Source organism: Hermetia illucens, chromosome 1 (genome assembly GCF_905115235.1).
Source record: "Hermetia illucens chromosome 1, iHerIll2.2.curated.20191125, whole genome shotgun sequence".
Lineage (NCBI taxonomy): Eukaryota > Metazoa > Arthropoda > Insecta > Diptera > Stratiomyidae > Hermetia > Hermetia illucens.
Window position 1 is genome coordinate 142,314,989 of NC_051849.1, and position 19,421 is coordinate 142,334,409.

The following is a 19,421-nucleotide window of genomic DNA, read 5'->3' on the forward strand; positions in this document are numbered from 1 at the left end:
GCCTGCATGAGGCATTCGAAACTCACTGGTTTCATTGCCCAGAAAATTTCTCTAATCGCATTTTCCTTCGACGAGCGAGGGTGCCACTAACAATAATAGATAACATGAGTATCAGCCTGCACTGTTAGAATTCCTAAGTCTTCACTGACTGTCGGCAACTGGGAGTATAGTACACTATCTCTTGTGATTTGATTTACACTAATTCATAGGAGAGTGTTTAGAAGGTGCTAATGTAACAGCGGCTATGTGGGAGTCTCTAATTCGTTTAAAGAGATAAGACCGTTGCGGACTGCCCGCATACCTACACTGCTTCTCAGGAGACCAAATTTTAACTTTAATCCAATCAAAGCTAAAACTTCATAGGGTTTTCGTGGAAAATAGCCCGTGACACCTAATGTATGTAGCCATTCAAGAGCGCCATTATTACTATTATAGTGATTTACACTAAGTACTTCACAGCCTTTCTCGTGGGGGTTGCGTATCAATATTTACTTTTGCCTAGCACGAGTGTGCCATTTGTTCCGTAAAACGAGCCTCACTCGAGCTCTTTCACTTGGTTGATCCGCTTTCACTCAAATTAGCAAGAATACAGGGTAAGGTAGTGAACTTTTAAGGCTTTATGTTCGCACACTTTCAATGTACATTTAGGACGCAGCCAGACCGCGAAGGATTGGTCTTCGTCTAGAAAACTCATGTAACGCCAACATCGAGTATAATGAGTGGAAGTCTTCTTTGCCCAGTCATTGTTGAAATGAGCGTAATCTATAAATATTCCACCGGAAAGTGGAAATTAAACGAAATATTACCTCATGCAAATCAACAGGTTCTCGTTTTGTTCGGTATATTGTTCCCGGTATGAGTTTAGGTGGCCACATGGACAGTTCTACACTGGACGGCCCGGTGGAGTATTAAATTGTTAAACGCTTGGGTTGTTGTGTAATCGTGTTTGGGGCTCCCTCCCGGAAATGTGACTTATAAGAAAGTTGTGCTGACAACGACCCGAACATAGCTATGTATTTATACAGAAAACTCCATTTTACGCAGACCATTCAGAGATTATTTTTGGTTGTGTACTTTGGAAGTTGGATCGTTGACCACTGGACGAAGTGGATGTAATTGCTTGTCTTCGCGACTCCATGAGTAGTGCATTTCTTGTGGGGGAAAATAATAAGTTTCGCTTGGAGACTCGGGATATTAAATTGAAATAATTTGTGACAGTTCATAGCTCCCTATATTATTTAGAGCTGAATTGTTACTGAACGTTTTGGAAATCCACTTGTAATGTCAAATTTTTCCTCTTTAGTCATTTGCTCCTGCTAAAGGCGTAGTTCGAGAAACATATTTGTCGTCTGTGTAAATTTTATTTTGAAAAAAAAGTTCGAGCGAATTATTTCCATTCCATCCCTTCTTGAGGGACAGTAAGGATGTCAGGTTTTTTTGTGAAGAGTTTCGATTACATTTCAAATTATTCCATTTGACTGTGGGAATCGTTGCGACTTGAGCTAGTTTTGGTCTCACAACTTTGGAGTTATACCCTTTGTCAACTTATCTAATGGCCTCTTTTTTTGAATGACGTTCAGTTGCATACTTGAGAATCGCTGGTGACAGTTGCATACCACACCAATTGATATGGTGTTTTTATTTAGTACTGTTAATTCCGCATGTCTGCCCAGAATGTGATCACGTGATATGGCAAACCACCCTTTTTTCGCGCTTATATACCTCAATGGCCTCTTCGCATTTCACCTCCACGTTAATGGGACGGGGATTTAGGACAGCTTCGGGGGCCGCTAATGGCGCAGTTTACATTTCTCTAGTAATGCCTCATTTTCTTACTACTACCAAAGTTCAACCTCGATTGCTAAGCGATGTATGTCTACATCACTTTGGACTTTAAAATGGAGGTAGTCGCAGATTCTTGCCGATTTTCCACATTATGTATATATATATGGTTGGTCTGTGTCAATTACCCCAATGCGCCAAAACTGTCAATTCCTGGCAATATGCATCTTACTAATTTCCGAAAAGTTTGCAATCTTCCTATCCTGTTTTAGGACGATTTACTCGCCAACCATCCCCTGATAGTAGATTATATTAATGCATGTCATAACACACAATAAGACATATCTACTGCTTTTTCCGGCTAGTTAATGAAGGCTTAGAATTTTTGAGTAACTGTGGTGGTCACTTTTCATATACTGTTCCCATATAGCAGGATAGAGAGAATATTGCCGTATAACCGCTTCAACTTCTTCGTGTTGAGATGGTTCTATCCATTGATGCAAGAGAGTGCGATAACCCGTCCGTCTTCCCCCCTGATTTGGTTGGTCTTTATCTTCAATCCAACCATCCTTGCCTCCTTCTCCAAATCCAGAGCAATTTCGCCAAGTTCCTAGATTGCACCTCAAGGCCCCGGGTAAGTCAGCCTAAAAAATAACACCGATGACGAAACGGAGAAATATTGCTGCAACCCTGGCGAACTCTGCTTTGGACTTCAAAATTCCACTGAAATTGTATCTCGATGAAGCACATGTCACTTTACACCGCCAAGTTCGCTCTGATAAAAACTGTTAGTTTCTCTGCAATGCCCTTCCTGTGTTAGGCAGCGCCAGTTTCTCTACCCCAATTGCGGTTTTTCCTTTTACGACGGCACAGACTATGCTGTAATTCAGGTTTTTTGACAAGTTGCAGAAGACTACAAACCTTTCATCATTTTTGTTCTGGTCATCAAGACCTTGCTTCTATATTACATGTCCAAGTAAGATGTTATCAAAGCCCATTTTGACATTTAAATCACAATGATCACAATGCCTATCAGAATGACAATGTCACTTTTGAGAAGCTTCTCCTGAGCTGCGCATATTTGTTTATAGAACACATCCTTCTTCACTATATAATAAATTTCCTTTGGTGCGTAGTATCGTGCAAATGTGAAATTCTTTTAAACAGAATCGTACAGTCTAGATCCTGTCAGAAATCGGCTTCTTTATGTAATCTTCTTGTTCCTACCCCTAGACTTTTTAGAACATAAAAACACAGTGTCGCAGAGTGGGGAGCATTTTCCAAAGTTCCATCATCTCCATCCATCATATTTCGTTTGGGCCCAAAATTTCTAGATTGGATTAACGTGCACATATTAAATATATATAATAATAATAATCGTTGGCACAACAATCCATATTGGACCAGGGCTTTGAAGTGTGTTAGAGCACTTCGTTCAAGACCGTAATGATACACTAGGAGGCAATGTGGTCAGCATTGCGCTCGTCCGAGATTATTACCCTGATTTGACTCAGGTACTCATTCACAGCTGAGTCGACTGGTATCCGACGTTAAATCACGATACAAATCCCACTGCCGCCAGCGAGATTTGAACCGTGACCTTCCGTACGACAGCCTTGTGCTCTAACCACTCAGCTATCCGGACACGCACATATTAAAAATATCAATCATAAATCTTTTTCGATAGCTGTCTCTACGACATCTATCGAAGTCAGGTACTATCTGATATTTAATTGACGTTTTGGTAGCAGCAGAGTAGTAGTATCATACAAATTTCGATCGCTTTTAGTCGCCTTTTTGACAAGCAGGAACTACTTTGAGGGTGTTATTAAAGCCTAACTTCCAGATTTGAACGCTAATCACTCGCGGAAATTATTTTTGATAAGCAGGCCTATGTGCACGATTCCTTGTACAAATAGATTAGGAATGACGTTATTTGGACCGTAGATTTTTATTAATGGAATGGAGAAAATGACCTTTTGACTCACTCAAATTATTTAACCTTACATGTCAATGATCAGTCTCTCTCCGAGGGCCAGAACTTAGCATCTCAATGATGTATTGATAATTCCCTACCGACGAATAAAGTGATCCAAGTGCTTTTTGAAGTAAAGCTTTTACTACTTCAAGAAATTTTGTAGAGACCGAAGTAGGCACTAGTCGGAAAATGTCAGATTCAGAGAAAACGGTAAAAGTTTTTCATACGCTAACTTATGTGAGGTCTCACATTAAACTTTTATTTTCGTGATTCGTTCAGTTTACCCAGTAGACGACAGTAAATTTCAGAATTGAGTGCGATATTGTAAGGTAGAGTCCTAAAATAGTAATAAGAATCAGCGAACTCACGAGTTGTAATTTACCGTCTTATATCAATTAATGTCTTTATTTTATTTAGTTTCGAATGTTCCTTCAGAATGTATTGAATCGTCATCAATATATTATTGTATGATATTATTGACATTGAAAGGTATTCAGAAAAATTTTTGTGTCGGCAAAAAAAAACAAATTGGAGAAAAAAATGATAAATAAATAAAGGCCAAAAAACCAAAGAAACACATTTTTTGCATGAATTTGAAATTTTAGTTTCATGCAAAGGTTAATGAGTTGAGGAATATCTGTATCAAATTTGAAGTTGCTTCATTGCTTTTTGAGTTACATTGAACAGCGCGGGAAAAAACGCGTTTTGAGAAAATCGCATTTAAAGTTTTCGTTCGTGAAAAGGATAGTTTATAATGAGTTATACTTACTTAAACTCTCTCTAGACTGTTTCGTTGAAAATAATGAACGGCTGTTACACAAGACACATAAATATCGCAAGTGGTCCCTATTATTCACAAAGGGAAATCGGTAAATTTGGGGAATATACAGGAACTTTTCAGGCGAAGAATACATTTTACAGATGGTGAATGATCAAAATTAAAAAAAAAATGTGCAGGGATTTCTCCTCTTAATGCCGGGGACAGGGAGCAATGTGGTAAACAATACGCTCGACCATGATTATGATCTTAATTTGAGCTAAGTGAGTTGAGTCAACTGATATCCGACGTCTAGTCATGCTATCCAATCCGAGGACGTCGAAACATACATATGGGTAGAAAATGGCGGCTTACAACAGTATGATACATAGAGAGAGAGAGATGAGTGGAATTTACAAGGTTAGCTGCCCAGAATGTGAAAAAGTATATTTTGGTCAGACTAAACGGCTAGTGACCACAAGTTCGAGGAACCCATAAGAGAGTACACAAAACGGAAAAGCGACGACTCTCGAAACATCAAGTCAATGGTAGCAAGGCATATGGTGGAAGAGGGACATACCGTAACGATGGACAATGTGGATGTTATAAAGCGGGTGCAGAAAACCCACCTTTTGGATGCAGTGGGAAGTATATGTATCATCAAAGAAGGAAGGCAGGTAACCTTAAATCACAATGAAGGAAACTGCGCAACGTGTGGAAGGAAAATAAAAATATTTACAGTATAAGGAACAATACCTAGTTCTTTTCTTAATTTTTCTTTGGCAGTAAATTAGTTAATTTTCGAGGTATCTTTATGTCCAAATCCAGCCACCCTTGCAGAATTGCCGTTTTTAACTGCGTTGTTGTTAAATACTACCAACCATTTGCCTATAATAATAATCGCTGACGCGAGAATTCAAATTGGATCAGGGCCTTGAAGTGTGTTAGAGCACTTCATTCAAAACCGTAACGGTATACTACAGTACACTGTAGGAGGCAATGTGATCAGCATTACGCTCGCCCGAGATTATTACCCTGATTTGACTCAGGTACTCATTCACTGCTGAGTCGACTGGTGTCCGATATCCAGTCACGATAGCAAATCACTCTGCCACCAGTGAAATTTGAACCGCGACCTTCCACTACGGCAGCCAAGCGCTCTAACCCCTTGAGCCATCCGGACACGGATGTAGTATTTATCGAGGTGGACATTTTTTTACGTTTTTGCTACATGATTTGTCTTTTGAATAGTTAATTAGAACATCGCCCAAGATCCCCACAAATCTTTCTGTCTACATTTTGTTTGTTATAAAACACAATTACAGTTTTCCGTAATAAGAATTTACTCCCCATATCATGATCGACGCACGGTTCACTCCTGAGGGGTTATTTGCACGCAGATCCTACCAATAGAAGCTACGTCTGTCGGGTCCGTCTAGATTAATCCTTTTCTCATTTGAAATATTGGCTCTATGCCCCTTTTTCGTCCAAGCCATATGACTTTCTATGTAATCGTTTTTTTTTTCCATTTGATGTTTCTATCCACGCTTGAAATCTATTACACTCGATGCTTTCTAGTTGGAATTTGCAATTCTGACACAATTCGTGATGCGCTTAACCCATTTTTAGATACTTTTTTCCTTGAAAATGTTGACTTGCCGGCTGTATCTTCATGTTTCCTGCAAATTTGAAGTGGAAATGCTATATTTGTCATCCAATTTAAGGGGATCATCTTGTACGTCGGATCCGAGGAATCGATTTTTTTGCATCAATTGTATCTAGACATAGTGTAGAATACATAGGCAGTCAGTCCTTGATATTCGGAGTCGTTCGGAAGTTAGTGTTAAACAGGTAAAATGTCACAAGCCAGGTTTATGTCGATCGCCGTAATAAAGTGCGTGTTTAATGGTCCGAATGATGTTCAAATGAATTCCCTATCATAAGAATTGAAGCCATGGCTTTACTTATGTTTCTTCAAGAAACCTAATGTTTATGGACAAGGTATAACAGATTAATGGTCAGTTAAGATTTTACAAATCGCATTGTACTTTTTAAATGCGTTTTTCTCGAAACTACATATTGAAAATCTGCTGCCATCATAGCCAAAAATCTATCCGACGAAATTCTTTGAAATTTTCACGACAAACTAGGATAATTGCGATTCATTCGGGTTTTTTTATTCATTAAAGAAGCCTCGAAAAATACCAAAATTTACAAACACAAACAAAGCACCAAAATCTGAGTGTAATTATGCGGTGTTTCCAACGATTAATTATCTTGAAATACTAAAAAACTTGTTATTTAATCAGTGCTAATAAGAGACTTGTTAGCACTGATCAAAGGAACAAGTGGTTCCCGAAATATTGGTATTTGCAAGAACAAATATCTACAGCAACGAAAAAGAAACAACAAGTTTTTTATTAAAAAAAGTCAAGCGATGACGGCTTTACGGTTTCTTACCAGGGCAGAGGCAAATCGTTAGACGCTGCCTCACCTCTGCCCTGGGAGTACTCAACATCTGTGAGCCGCTACGGTCACGCTGTTCTCAGGGCAGAGGTGAGGCAGCGTCTAACGATTTGTCTCTGCCCTGGTAAGAAACCGTAAAGCCGTCATCGCTTGATTTTTTTGAAAAGTTTGGGTGCAAGCCCTAAGCGAGGGGTCCGTGGACCAGGAAAGAGGGAGTAAATTGCTCCCCATTTGGTCCGGTTCAGCAAAGAAAAAGAAGTTTTTTATTATTTCAGAAAAGCACCAAAAATTTAGCGTTCAATATTTTTTAATAATCCTGGTTTGTGGACTGTCCGCAAGTTAAAATGCCGTTTACATTTTTTCTTTAAGATGATCATAGCGCATTCTAGCGTGGCAACAGAAGAACACCTTTTTTTGGAGATGGGTGTATACGTTGTTCTGTATTTCAATAATGGACTCTGCTATCGGGCTGGAAAAATTACTACGCATGCTCAAGATATTAATAAAGAAATGGTGAATAATTCATATTTGTACCTTTATCCAGTTCTTCACAAAAACTTTTAAAAAAAATCCGATCTATTAATTCAACTTGAAATTTCAGTTTCTTTTAAAACTGCAATTTTGCTTTTCCCACTTTTTCTAGAGAGTTCCCCTTGTCTTTTTAATATTTCGCTTTTTTCGATTGAAATTGTTAGCCTGAAATAATTCTCAGAAATTAGTTTTTCCGAAATATTTACAAAATACCGAGAATTGAAGAGAACTCACCGACACGACGCTTCAAATGGCACTGCCCTAACCAAATTTCGTGGCAAAAAAATAGCATCCAATGGACATATTAAAATTGGAATATCCTTATATTCTTAATTTTGTTATTGCACTCCCCATAAATAAAATTTTTACTGTCGGCGTTTTATCCTTACTTTTTTGGAAATTTCTGTATACGGTTAAGCAAATTTCCCACAATCAATGTCAAAACTAATATTATTTGTATTTCCGGCTAATTCGTACAAATCTGCCGTTCATCCAGATTTAATTTTCTTTATTTTGCACTCCCGATAATTGGTAATCTCCATATTTGTATAAACTCAACAGTCTCTTGACCGTACGAGTTATCGGGATCCTACTGTATCTGCTTCGGAAAGTAGTAAGTCGTGACCTTTCCTTTGATATCCCACAAAAAAAAATGCAGCCCCCTTTTAGGTGTATGGGCTTTGTTTTGAAGAGGGCACTTCCCTGTTGAACATCGACAGAGACATGAGACTGTTTGATACCATGGCTTGCTAGACTTCGAACAGTAGTCTTTGGATTTCGATAGAGCAGTTTTAGGCAGCGCACTAGTTTCTTTGGCACTAGATATTGCCGAAAGGCATACCATCAAATCACTATCATAAATCTGCCAGTATCCAGTTCAGGCCTACCTTCTATAATAATGGGTTTCCATCAGTTTACTAGAGACAACAACTTCAAGTTATTCCATTAGATGCGCTTTTTGTGTTCTTGTTATATTAATCCTTCAACTTAAAGCATATTGCTAGAATATTGCACTTTATAAATAGAAAATATATCATCAGATCAAATTGAATTAATTGAACTATCTAATATCTTTTTTTCAGGTTAGAGACGTCATTGATTATTTTTCAAGGCGCCTGAGAAACTGAAGTAAGTAGTGATACTAATATAGCTAACTTTTTTTTTGAATAAATAAATATAAATATAATATAAAAATAAATTCCTCAAGTTGTTTCTGAAATGTGGAACTTCACTCGAAATATCTCGTACAGCTGGATGGAGGCTGAAGAACATTATTTAGAATTTTTTACCTGACATAAGGGTGACGCAAAAACTTCTGGACTCTCTTCTCTTCTAACTCTCTTTTAAACAGAGAGGTTATCAAATTTTCAATGGCTTAAAAATGCCTAAGAGCAGGTACGAAAATTTGAAGATGATTTGTAAGGGCGTGCAACCTTTAAGAAAATATACAAATGCCCCATTATCTGAGGACTTTTTGTTTTTATTAAGATTCGAGTGCTGTCTCCAAGAATAACAAGAGTATCCAAAAAGAATATTTCTTCAATAAACTATCGTTAGCTGAAATGAACACTGCATGTCTAGGTAAGCACCGCGATTTTTTGCATAGAAGTGAACTTGCTGCACAATAGCGATGATGAACACCCCAATCGAAAAATGAAATTCATTGGTTTGACTATAGCAACGGCTATATCTCTAAGATATTGGGGGTTGAAAAGAACACTATGTGAACATAAATTTTCTCAACAGGCGGAAATGTCGATTTTAATGAAAAGAAATCGTTTGAACAACAACGCTTTTCGCAGAAGTGAAAAGAAAAATCCGAAAATTAGCCAAGAGTAGGCACGCGCACAGGCACAGTGGCAAAACAGTTGATAGGATCCAAGGGGCTCGGTAAAAAGTGCCGAGGCAAACTATCTAAAACCGTATAGTACTGAAGAAAGAAACAAGTTGAAAAATCGGCTTATTATGTATTTACAATAAGAAACTCGCAAGAATTCACTTAGTTGACCAAAAAGCTTGCTTTTCGCTAATAATGATAAAGCCTGTTTTCGGGAGCGACGTACAAACATCCTGTTTAAGGTCGAATCGTAGGCACAACTGCATTCTCTGCTCAATCGACACAACAGGAGAGTGAGAATGAGCGATCTTGCGAGTATTCCCGTAATATAGTCCCTGATATTCGAAGTAAAAGTCATTATTGGCTAGCAGTCGCGGATAAAGCCGACTACACTTTGTTCAGGAAGAAGCATTCGTTATTGGAAAATACTATGTTTACAAAACGCCTCAATTGTGTCTGGCAACTTATGAAGCTCAACCATACAAAGCTTTGACAACTTACCAAGGAATTTACGAGCCCTTCGCAAATGTTTGGACAAAGTGAATTTTCAACTCTCCGGGTTAAAATCCCACAGAAAATGTGTGATCCAGTTTGAAGGGAACTGGGTCTACGGAGCTCAAACCCAAAAACAGACAGCAGTTGATTGAACGAATACAGTTTGAGTGGAACCCAATTTCGGCAGGGGACCTAAAAAATTTGTGGAAAGCACACTCATTACTTTCATTTTACATAACCTAATGTGTCCCTGATAATGAAATGATAAAGATTAACTTTCCTTTTTTCATTTAAACTTCATACAAAGAATAAAAGGTCTAGAAACTTTTGCGTCATGCTATTTATCTAATTTGGGTCTCATTATTTTTCCGGGACAATCACGTTGAACTATCTAATATAAAAAATGTCTTGATCATCACCATAAACTCATATTCCGCCTACAAGCGATCACAATCGAATCCAAGATTTTATGTTTTTTTTTCCGATTTAGCCCCCCCTTTTAAAGTTTCTTTCTATTAATTTTATTACTCATCTTGGAAAAAAAGAAAAACTAAATATCTGGATAAAAATTGAATTGTGTGATTCATTCAATAACATCAGTTTCCACACGTCTTTATTTATCAGTAATTAGAAGTCATGACATGGGGCCAGCTGAAAACTATAAAACGCTTTCTTATCACAACTTTAAATGCTGCCTAGAACCATTCGAATAGCTTTTCCTGTGTTTTTCGTGAGCAGAAATATATTTGAGCTACAAATCCATTTTTGTGGGGAAATTATAAGTTCTCAAAGCAGAAAATAGTGCATGAAAATGCGATTTTTTCTCCGTTATAAGATCAACATTTTAACGTAGGAATACTGAACTCGTCACATTGGTACTTTTTTATAAGGAAAAGGAAAAAATGGCCTGAGAATCAGAGGTATGGTTTGTTTTGTTTTTAGGAACAACAGGATATTAGCCATAACCGCGTCTTCTTTTTTCACCACAAATTTTAGTTTATTCCTTTTGCAAAAAGCGAGAAATATAAATATTTTATTTTATGATATATGAGGGCGGCTCGATAAGTACTTAGCCACCACAAGAAAAATGTAAATTTTCAAAAGGTAGCTATTTATTCCTCAACATAGTCTTCTCTTAGCTCGATATACTTGATCCAGTTATGCTTCAACTTCTTTCACCCGTCTAAGAAATACGTTTTTTTAGGTCGCGAAGTAAGCCTCCGTGGCGACAATGATCACCTCATTCGACAAAAATTTCTGACTGGCGAGTGATTTTTTTTGAGTTTGGAAACAGAAAAGAGTCGCACGGGGCCAAATTTGGAGAATGCGGTTGATGTGGTAGCATCTCATAGCCCAGTTTGGACGTGGCAACAACGGAGTTGTGAGCTAGTTGGTTGTCACGGTGGAAGAGCAGTTTTTTCTTCGCCAAATGAGGCCTCTTGTTAGCAATTTGCCGTCGAATCGGCCCTATAATTCGGCATAGTAGAGCCCTGTGACGGTTTTGCCTTTCTCCAGGTAGTCGATGCAGACCACATCTTGTGAATCCCAGATACTGGTGGCCATCACTTTTCTGGCCGATAGGGCAGTCTTCTTCGGAGCACGTTCGTGGGTTGAAGTCCACTATTTCGACAGTTGATTGGTCTCCGGTATGTACCAGTGGAGCCATGTTTTGTCGACGGTCACGACACGGTGCAGAAACTCCTTCCCATTTCTGCTTAAACAACGTCAAACACTGCTTTGAGTTGGTCTCATGGTTGCGTTTGTTGTTGTTGTCCGGAGTGAGCAAACGCAGCACCCATCGCGCCGACTATTTTCTCATGGCCAAAATTTTCTGCAGGATATGACCCACACGGTATTTTGAGATGACTTCTGTCTCAGCTATCTCTCTCTTGAAACTGGTTAAACCAATTTTTTATGGTCGACATCGCAATAACAGACACACCGTATATAACATCCAAACGCTCTTTGATATCAATGCGCGATTTCCCTTCCAAAAACAATCACGGACCAATATTCTTCTTTTTCTAAAGCTCGATAGGACATCTGTGAATTTCACTGGATATTTTCTCTTAGTGATTCATATTTTCGATTTCAATCATTTCTTTATAGTCCGTTGGTTTGCATGACATTCTTCCATGGGGACATTTTATCCGTTTATCCGCCTTGAAATGTTGTCTTTGCAACTGTATTTTTCCGCAATGCTGGTTAGGGCGTCGCTGCGAAACTAAATTATTGATTTGATGATTTGATGCTTCAATAGAAAACTACCTTACCCCATACCCCACCTGTTAGTTTCTAGAAAGGTCGAGTCTAGAACTGCGGAACTTTGACTTAACAAAGAACGCAGCAATATTAACATAGGGAGGTGAGGTTTTCAGAAGTACTCATTAAGATTTATTTCATTACATATTTCGACACACCTCCCCTCGGCACATATGTGGGAATCAGGTTGTTTGAAGTTATATCTAATGTGAGATAATAATCACTATAGAGGTTTATAGAACAGTGTCAGGTGATTGCCACTCTTTTTGGCAGCTTAATTTATGACATTTGCAAGGGAAAGGCTGCAGATGTATTTCTGAAATGAATTTTTTCCTGCGACGAAACTTGGCCAAATATTTGAATCCAAAGAAATCGGAGTAAAGTGTCGTAGGAATAGATAAATAGATAAATGTTGCGTCAGGACACCAGGCTAGACCTATTCAATTTAGTACAACCCCAGTATTTCTGCTATGTGTTGAGAGGGCGAGTGATACGTTATCCTCCTCACCTTTCCTGAAAGAATCGCATATCTTTAAGCCTGTCTATTACGTAGGCTTAGATTGGATCGTAATCCTGCTACGTCCACTGTCCTGGACGTCCACTCCAGTTTCCTCAAGAACTAGGAAGAATCTACAAAAGTCATCCATCTACTGATTCGCTGCATCATAATTGCCAGTGGATTTGTTCAAACAAACTACTAATGCTGCAACCGCGTATCCTACCAACTATGCTTAATTGGGCGTATCGAACCGCAGCAAACCACTATTTGAGGTGTTCCAAAGATCCAAAAGGATAGATCTCTCTACCACTCCCGTTGTCATTTTCATTATCCGTTATCCTTGCCGGGTTTCATAGAGTAAGTAGGTAATCTTCAATAAAGGGAGTCTGAAACGAGAAAACGATTTTCAGTGCTTCAAACATGTCAGCCCAACTTGCGGAATTGGAGTAATTTGTTAACGCGTTATGAAGAGTGTCACTTGTAGACAATTGCGGTCGTATGCCTAAGTTCGTCGGACTACTTGGGCCATCTTCTAAGCCGCATCATTGTGGATTGTCCGCTTCCATTCTGTTTTGATGTCAGGTCTCCTGTAGCACGTTATCGCATTAGTCAGTCTTGGCTTGATGGGGTTACCCATTGCGTTTAACATGCCGAAAGATGGGCAAACTCAAGCCAGTTTAAGAGCCCGTTGCTTATCAGCACAAGGGTTGCAACTTTCCCACAGATGGGAAAGCACTCCGTGCCTAAAAAATATAGCTTTTAAGCAATCAATTCCCTGGTAACAATGATTGAGCCCACATTAATGTATTTCCCCAGCTTACACGGAGTTGAAAAGAATGAAATGAATTGCGACTGATTTGCTTGTTTATAGCTCCTTTCATCCTTTCAACATCAAAATTGAATTGGGTTTATTTTGGAACCATTGTTTTTTCTGTATTGCTATTTTATATATTATTTACTCTTGATTCGCAAGCACTTATTTTTAGGAGACGAAATAATGTTAAAATGGATGATGGAACTTAAGGCTACATACACGCTGGTTCCAATTGTAATCGTTGTTCTAGATTCATCTCCTTATCAATCTTGATTGACTTAAGAAATTCTATTTTGGGAAGCTAGTCTGGTAACGCGTTTTATATTCAAATAAACCAATCCATGTTTGATTAAACTGAAGTATTTTATTTGAAAATTAAAAAAAAAATATTCGTTTGTCTTGTTCAAATCTATCAGTCGTTGACTTACACTATAAATTTGGTCGTCGTTGTCGTCGGGACTTTACAGCGCACTTCGGACCTTCTATATATCCTTCGTCTAACCATCTCAATCCATCGATCGTGTGTTCAATTTCGAAATCTGAGCAATGGTACGCTGTTGTCGTTGACAGAACCTATGGCCAGAATGGGTATGTTACGCTTGGTGTTTGAATCATGCTCTAACCATAGACAGGTATTGCCAATAAATTCCCTTGGAATTCACTGGTGAATCTCGGGAAAACTGTACGACTTGGCTAGACTCTGTTTATCCAAGAAAACCCCTGCGCTGCTGAAGAATACAGTGGCAATACCTTACAAGATATCCATTCTTCTCCTGCCTTACTTGGAAAACTCATAGTAAAATTGTTCTTGAAGCTCCGCTTGCAGTGTTCAGAATCATATTGGATATCCTTTACGGATTCTCGCGGGAATCTCGTTGTATAGGACAACCTTGAGCTTTATACTCTTCCAGGTGTCGCTGATCTTAGCGATGCATTTGCCGAGAAAGTCCCTGGAGAATTGATTTTTAGCGACGGACATTCATCTGGGGTCTCTTCAAATTTTTTGGTGGGTTTGTTAGCAATTAAATTTTGTAGAAATCTTAAGATGGATATATTTTCGAAAGCTCTGATGTGTTTTTCTAGAAGATGATTGAGACTACGTTATTTCTCGCGTATTTTTCTTCTTTACGCAATTAAGTCTGTGATGTAGGCGGGATATCCTTTGCGAATACAAACTTTATTACACTCTGCAAGAGTATGACTCTCCGCTATTTGCTGGGACGTTCGTTTTGAACATCCTTTCATTGCATCTCTGTATGTCAGAGAGAGAGAGAGTACATTCAGGAAATCACATATTCTAAATAGTTTTTCTGTCCGCTCTCCTCGTAATTGGCGGAAACTCAAAATAAGAAATGAAGTTTAAGGGATTCGCAACCGAGAGAGGGAAATCAATTATGCCGCCTTACTCTGTCGAACTGAATAGCGTATTCACCCCGCAGCCTCTTGGAACCAAATACATTAAGTAGGAAACTCATCTGGAAAAATCATATTTGAAAAAGAGAGATTTCAAATCAACCCGAAATTTGGTACCCTATGTACTCTGGCTGATTAACAGACACTTCAAACTACACCTGGAATTCAAAGCGTTGATCTAAAACCCAAACATAGCGCAATTTACCCTTTGGTGGGACACAGTGCGGCAACCACACCTACGCGCCATCGTTCGCGCACGACCTTCCGAGACGTCCGCACTTCTCCACTACTGTTCTGCGCTAAGGGGCCCCGGAATGATCCACTCGTGGCAATCTTAGGAGAGTGGATTCCACTCCATGGCGTACCGAGCAATGCACATCCTTAATGTATTACCTAGTCACTTCCATGTTCTGAGCACAGTGCGTATGAGTGCGAGGCCTGTGCGCCGACTAAGATCTCCGTTTGAGTTAGTGTCAGACAAGCATACTGCAATGATCCGACGCAGATAAGTATTGACGAAGGCTTGGAGCTTGGAGAACAGTGGAGCTCACTTTCTATGTGCTTCTACCATATAGCAATACAGAAAGAACTATAACACAAAACAGTCCTAACTTGATTTTGGTGTTAAGATAACTGCATTTCCAAACTTTAAACAGGGCAATGAAAGCGGATCTACCGCTGCTAATGCGTCGGACAATATGTACCTAGTTCAGTGCCACCGTCAACAGAAACCACGTTTCGTATATATACAAATTCCCTTCAATGCACTGCCCATTAATGCAGATAGGATGAGTGCGATGATCTGTGAGACTGGTTTTGGTTTGGTTTTGTTGGTGTTTATCTTCAGTCCAAATCTACTTGCCTTTTTTTCTAAATCCAGAGCCATTTGGGCAAGGTCCATGACCCGGTGATAGAGCAAACAGATGTGTCACTTTGATAATAGCTATTTATTTCTCCGGAATGCTCCTCCTTTGTACAGCTCTCAAAGTACACTCGCTGCTCATGCTATCGAACTTTTTCGAAATTGATGAAGACCAGGTGCAGCGAAGATCTAAACGTCATTTACTGTCTCAAAATGATCCGTAAGGTGTTGGAATGGTCAATGCAGAAGATTTCGTACGAGTGGAAGTAGAAGAACTGCAGTAGGAGCAGCGGATGTGATATGGTTAAGATGCATGATTATCTCGACCTCTTCAACTGATCATCATCATGGATGAGAAGTTGACCGTTGGTGTCCTTCACAGGATCATTGAAAAATTTGCAACCACATGCGGGTTCTCTCGAAATGGGGTACACACTTCAGAAATCATTGCATTTTGCCGTGTCTTCCGCTTTCCTGACTAGCACAATAGCAAATTCTCTCTTGTCACGGCGTACATTATGTTGATCTTTATCGGAATTCAATGTCAACTCATTCCGTCCATCGATCCGTTTCTACGATTTCGCATTCAGCCAGATCTTATAACCGAAGACCTGGGGTGGAATATGGTCTCAGAATATGACCCTTAAAAAGTGTGACAGGTCTCGTTTTCAGAACCTATTCATCCAACCAGAAGCGCGGTGGTGTATCTAAATGAAATAGGCTCTAAATAAATCCTGTTCCGATATATGTACAAATAAAGTTAATATTAGGTTGTTGCAAATGAAATGTCGGATTTTTCAATGAAGTGAAGTTAGTTATGATTTTAATGTTTAAAACTGCCGCAAGGTGACTCTGGTGGTATGGGATAATTGAGTATAGATAGTCGTTCGTTCGATCAAGGAGTCATTTCAGTTTCAATCGTCATTGAAGTTCCAAGTAAAACTCAAAGAAAAAAGCATGGAAGGGAGTCAAAAACGTCTAATTTTTCTATATGAATTTAAACTTGGTCACAACGCAGCGGAGGCAACCAGAAACATTTGCAGAGCATTTGGAGCTGACGCAGCAAACGAACGAACGACACAGCGGTGGTTCGAAAAATTCCGATCAGGCGACATGACCCTCCAAAGTGAACCTTGTGGACACCCAGGACCATCGATCGACAACGACGAGTTGCGTTTGATAGTGGAATCTGATCCCCGATCATCGATTCGTGACATTGCAGAGAAAATAGGCGTACACTATTCGACAGTATCTCGGCATTTACAACAGCTTGGAAAGGTGAAGAAGCTTGATAAGTGGGTTCCGCATGAACTCAACGAGCAAAACATGGCGCTGCGAATGGAAATATCCAGTTCTCTACTCAACCGCAACAGGAACAATCCCTTTTTGCGCAGAATAGTGACATGCGATGAAAAGTGGATATTGTACGACAACCGTCGCAGATCAGCGCAATGGCTAGATGCCGATCAGCCTCCACAACACATGCCAAAACCGAGCCTTCACCCGAAGAAGGTAATGGTAACTGTTCGGTGGTCTGCATCTGGAATTATTCATTATTCGTTTTTGGAGCGTGGTGAAACAATTAATGCAGAGAAATATTGTGCCCAACTTGATGAAATGCACGAGAAATTACGTGTTCAGCGGCCTAGATTGGTCAACAGAGATGGAGTGATACTGCTCCATGATAACGCCCGACCTTCTGGAAACATGAGTCCAAAAATTAAATGAATTACGATATGAGACTCTTCCTCATCCACCATATTCACCCGACCTCTCGCCAACCGACTACCACTTTTTTAAGCATTTGGATCACTTTTTGGCGGGGAAACAATTCAGCAATGAAGTAGCTGTCAAAAGTGCCTTTGAAGAATTTCTTAGCTCTAGAAACCCAGACTTTTACGAAACTGGAATAAATGCCCTTGTATCTCGTTGGGAGAAGTGCATTGAAGCTGCTGGTTCTCATTTTGACTAATAAAATTAATTTTCATAAAAGTTATAGTTTTTTGAAATTTTACTCAAATATCCGACATTTCATTTGCAACAACCTAATAATAGTATATTAACATATATTAGAAATTTAACCGGAAACCCCCTTAAATTCATGCTAGAAGTATAAGGCAATCTGATAGTGATATAAGGGGTAACATAAGGCATAAATTTGGAAAGTTTTTAAAGCAATCCAACTATTATTAACAAAGCCATAGAAGGTGAAACTTTTACATTTTATGTCAATTTCGAGTATTCTAAAACGTATTAGACGTCATCATAAAATATCAATTCGTCAATACCAACAACAGAGTGAGTCCATATGAAAGGGTGTCGCAGGGAAACATTGCGTTTTCGTTTTTTAATCATTTGTATATCAATATCTATTACTGGAACAGACATACGTATGTATGTATTTATATGTATATGCTAATGAAGCTTTGAAGGAGCACCAATCATATAGATATATTTGTACATTAAACCAACGGTATTCAATATAAGTACTGTATATGTACATATGAATGCTTTTGGTACGAAGTAAATTGGAAATGTGTGTACGATCAATTTATATACGTGCATGTACACCCAGCGAAAGAATTATATGTGCAAAAATATATTTGGTATGATTTCTTTTTATAATAATTGTTATTATTCATTGAGTACGCAGATAACTTCGTGTATGTGTGTAGTTTCTTAACACAATCGGTTTTTTTTCATTTTCGCTCTGTTGCGGTACCGTTATTTAACAAAAACCTGCGGCGGCGTCTGTCTGTGAAAGGAAATATTTATATGTGCATTTCAATAGCGATAGTGTTTTGAAGCGCGCAGTGTGAAAGTAATTACGTTTTGTGAGTATTTTAATCAGTAAGGAAATTCAAGAAGAAGGTAAATTTATATTTATAGATTAAAATAGTTATTTTTCGAACAGAAAAATTTTTTTTAAAGCACTATGCCACGTGGAACCACTCTGACGGAAAATGAGCGTGGGATCGTAATTGGTCTTCATGAATCTGGTATGAAAATTGGGGAAATTGCTGCAAGAGTTAATCGCCATCGGAATACGATTAGAAACTTTCTGGACGACTCTGAAAATTATGCCAAAATCAAGCGAAGTGGAAGAAAACCCATGGTTTGTGATAGGACCAAACGGGAAATCGGTCGCCTAGCTGTGTTCAAAAACATGAGTGCTGGACAAATTAAAGCAGAACTGGATCTGCAAGTGACTAGGCGTCGTATTCAACTAATTTTACATGAAAGCAGTAACATTCGATATGAAAACCGCAATGCCAAACCCAGACTCTTCCCTCACCATAAGAAGGCACGTCTCCAGTTCGCTGAAAAATATAAATTTTGGCGCGAAGAGTGGCGAAATGTCATCTTCAGCGATGAGAAAAAGTTTAATCTGGATGGACCAGATGGTTCCCAAAAGTATTGGCGAGATTCCAGACAACCACGACAGACGCGCTACTCTCGCAATTTCAGCGGCGGATCTCTGATGGCATGGGCAGGTTTCGGGTACCATGGAAAGACACCAATTTGCTTTATTTCGCATAAAGTCAACCCGCAGATGTACGTGGAACTCCTTAACGATGTATTGTTAGACTTTTCTGAAGATATTTATGGTGAGTCCTGGACTTTTCAGCAGGAAAACGCTTCAATACATTCTGCTAAGTTTACAAAGCAATTCTTTGCTTCCAAAAATGTGCCTTTATTGGAGTGGCCTGCTGTCAGTCCAGACT

At 39.0% G+C, this 19,421-nt stretch overlaps 1 protein-coding gene across 1 annotated transcript in view; it reads left to right on the forward strand.

Moving 5' to 3' along the window:
* LOC119647674 (E3 ubiquitin-protein ligase MIB2) overlaps positions 1-19,421 on the forward strand; it is a 78,385-nt gene that overhangs the window by 21,969 nt on the left and 36,995 nt on the right. Inside the window, exon 2 of the mRNA XM_038048755.1 lies at positions 8,597-8,642. The gene's annotated coding sequence lies outside the window, so the exon portion shown is untranslated. The remainder of the gene's footprint in view (positions 1-8,596; positions 8,643-19,421) is intronic.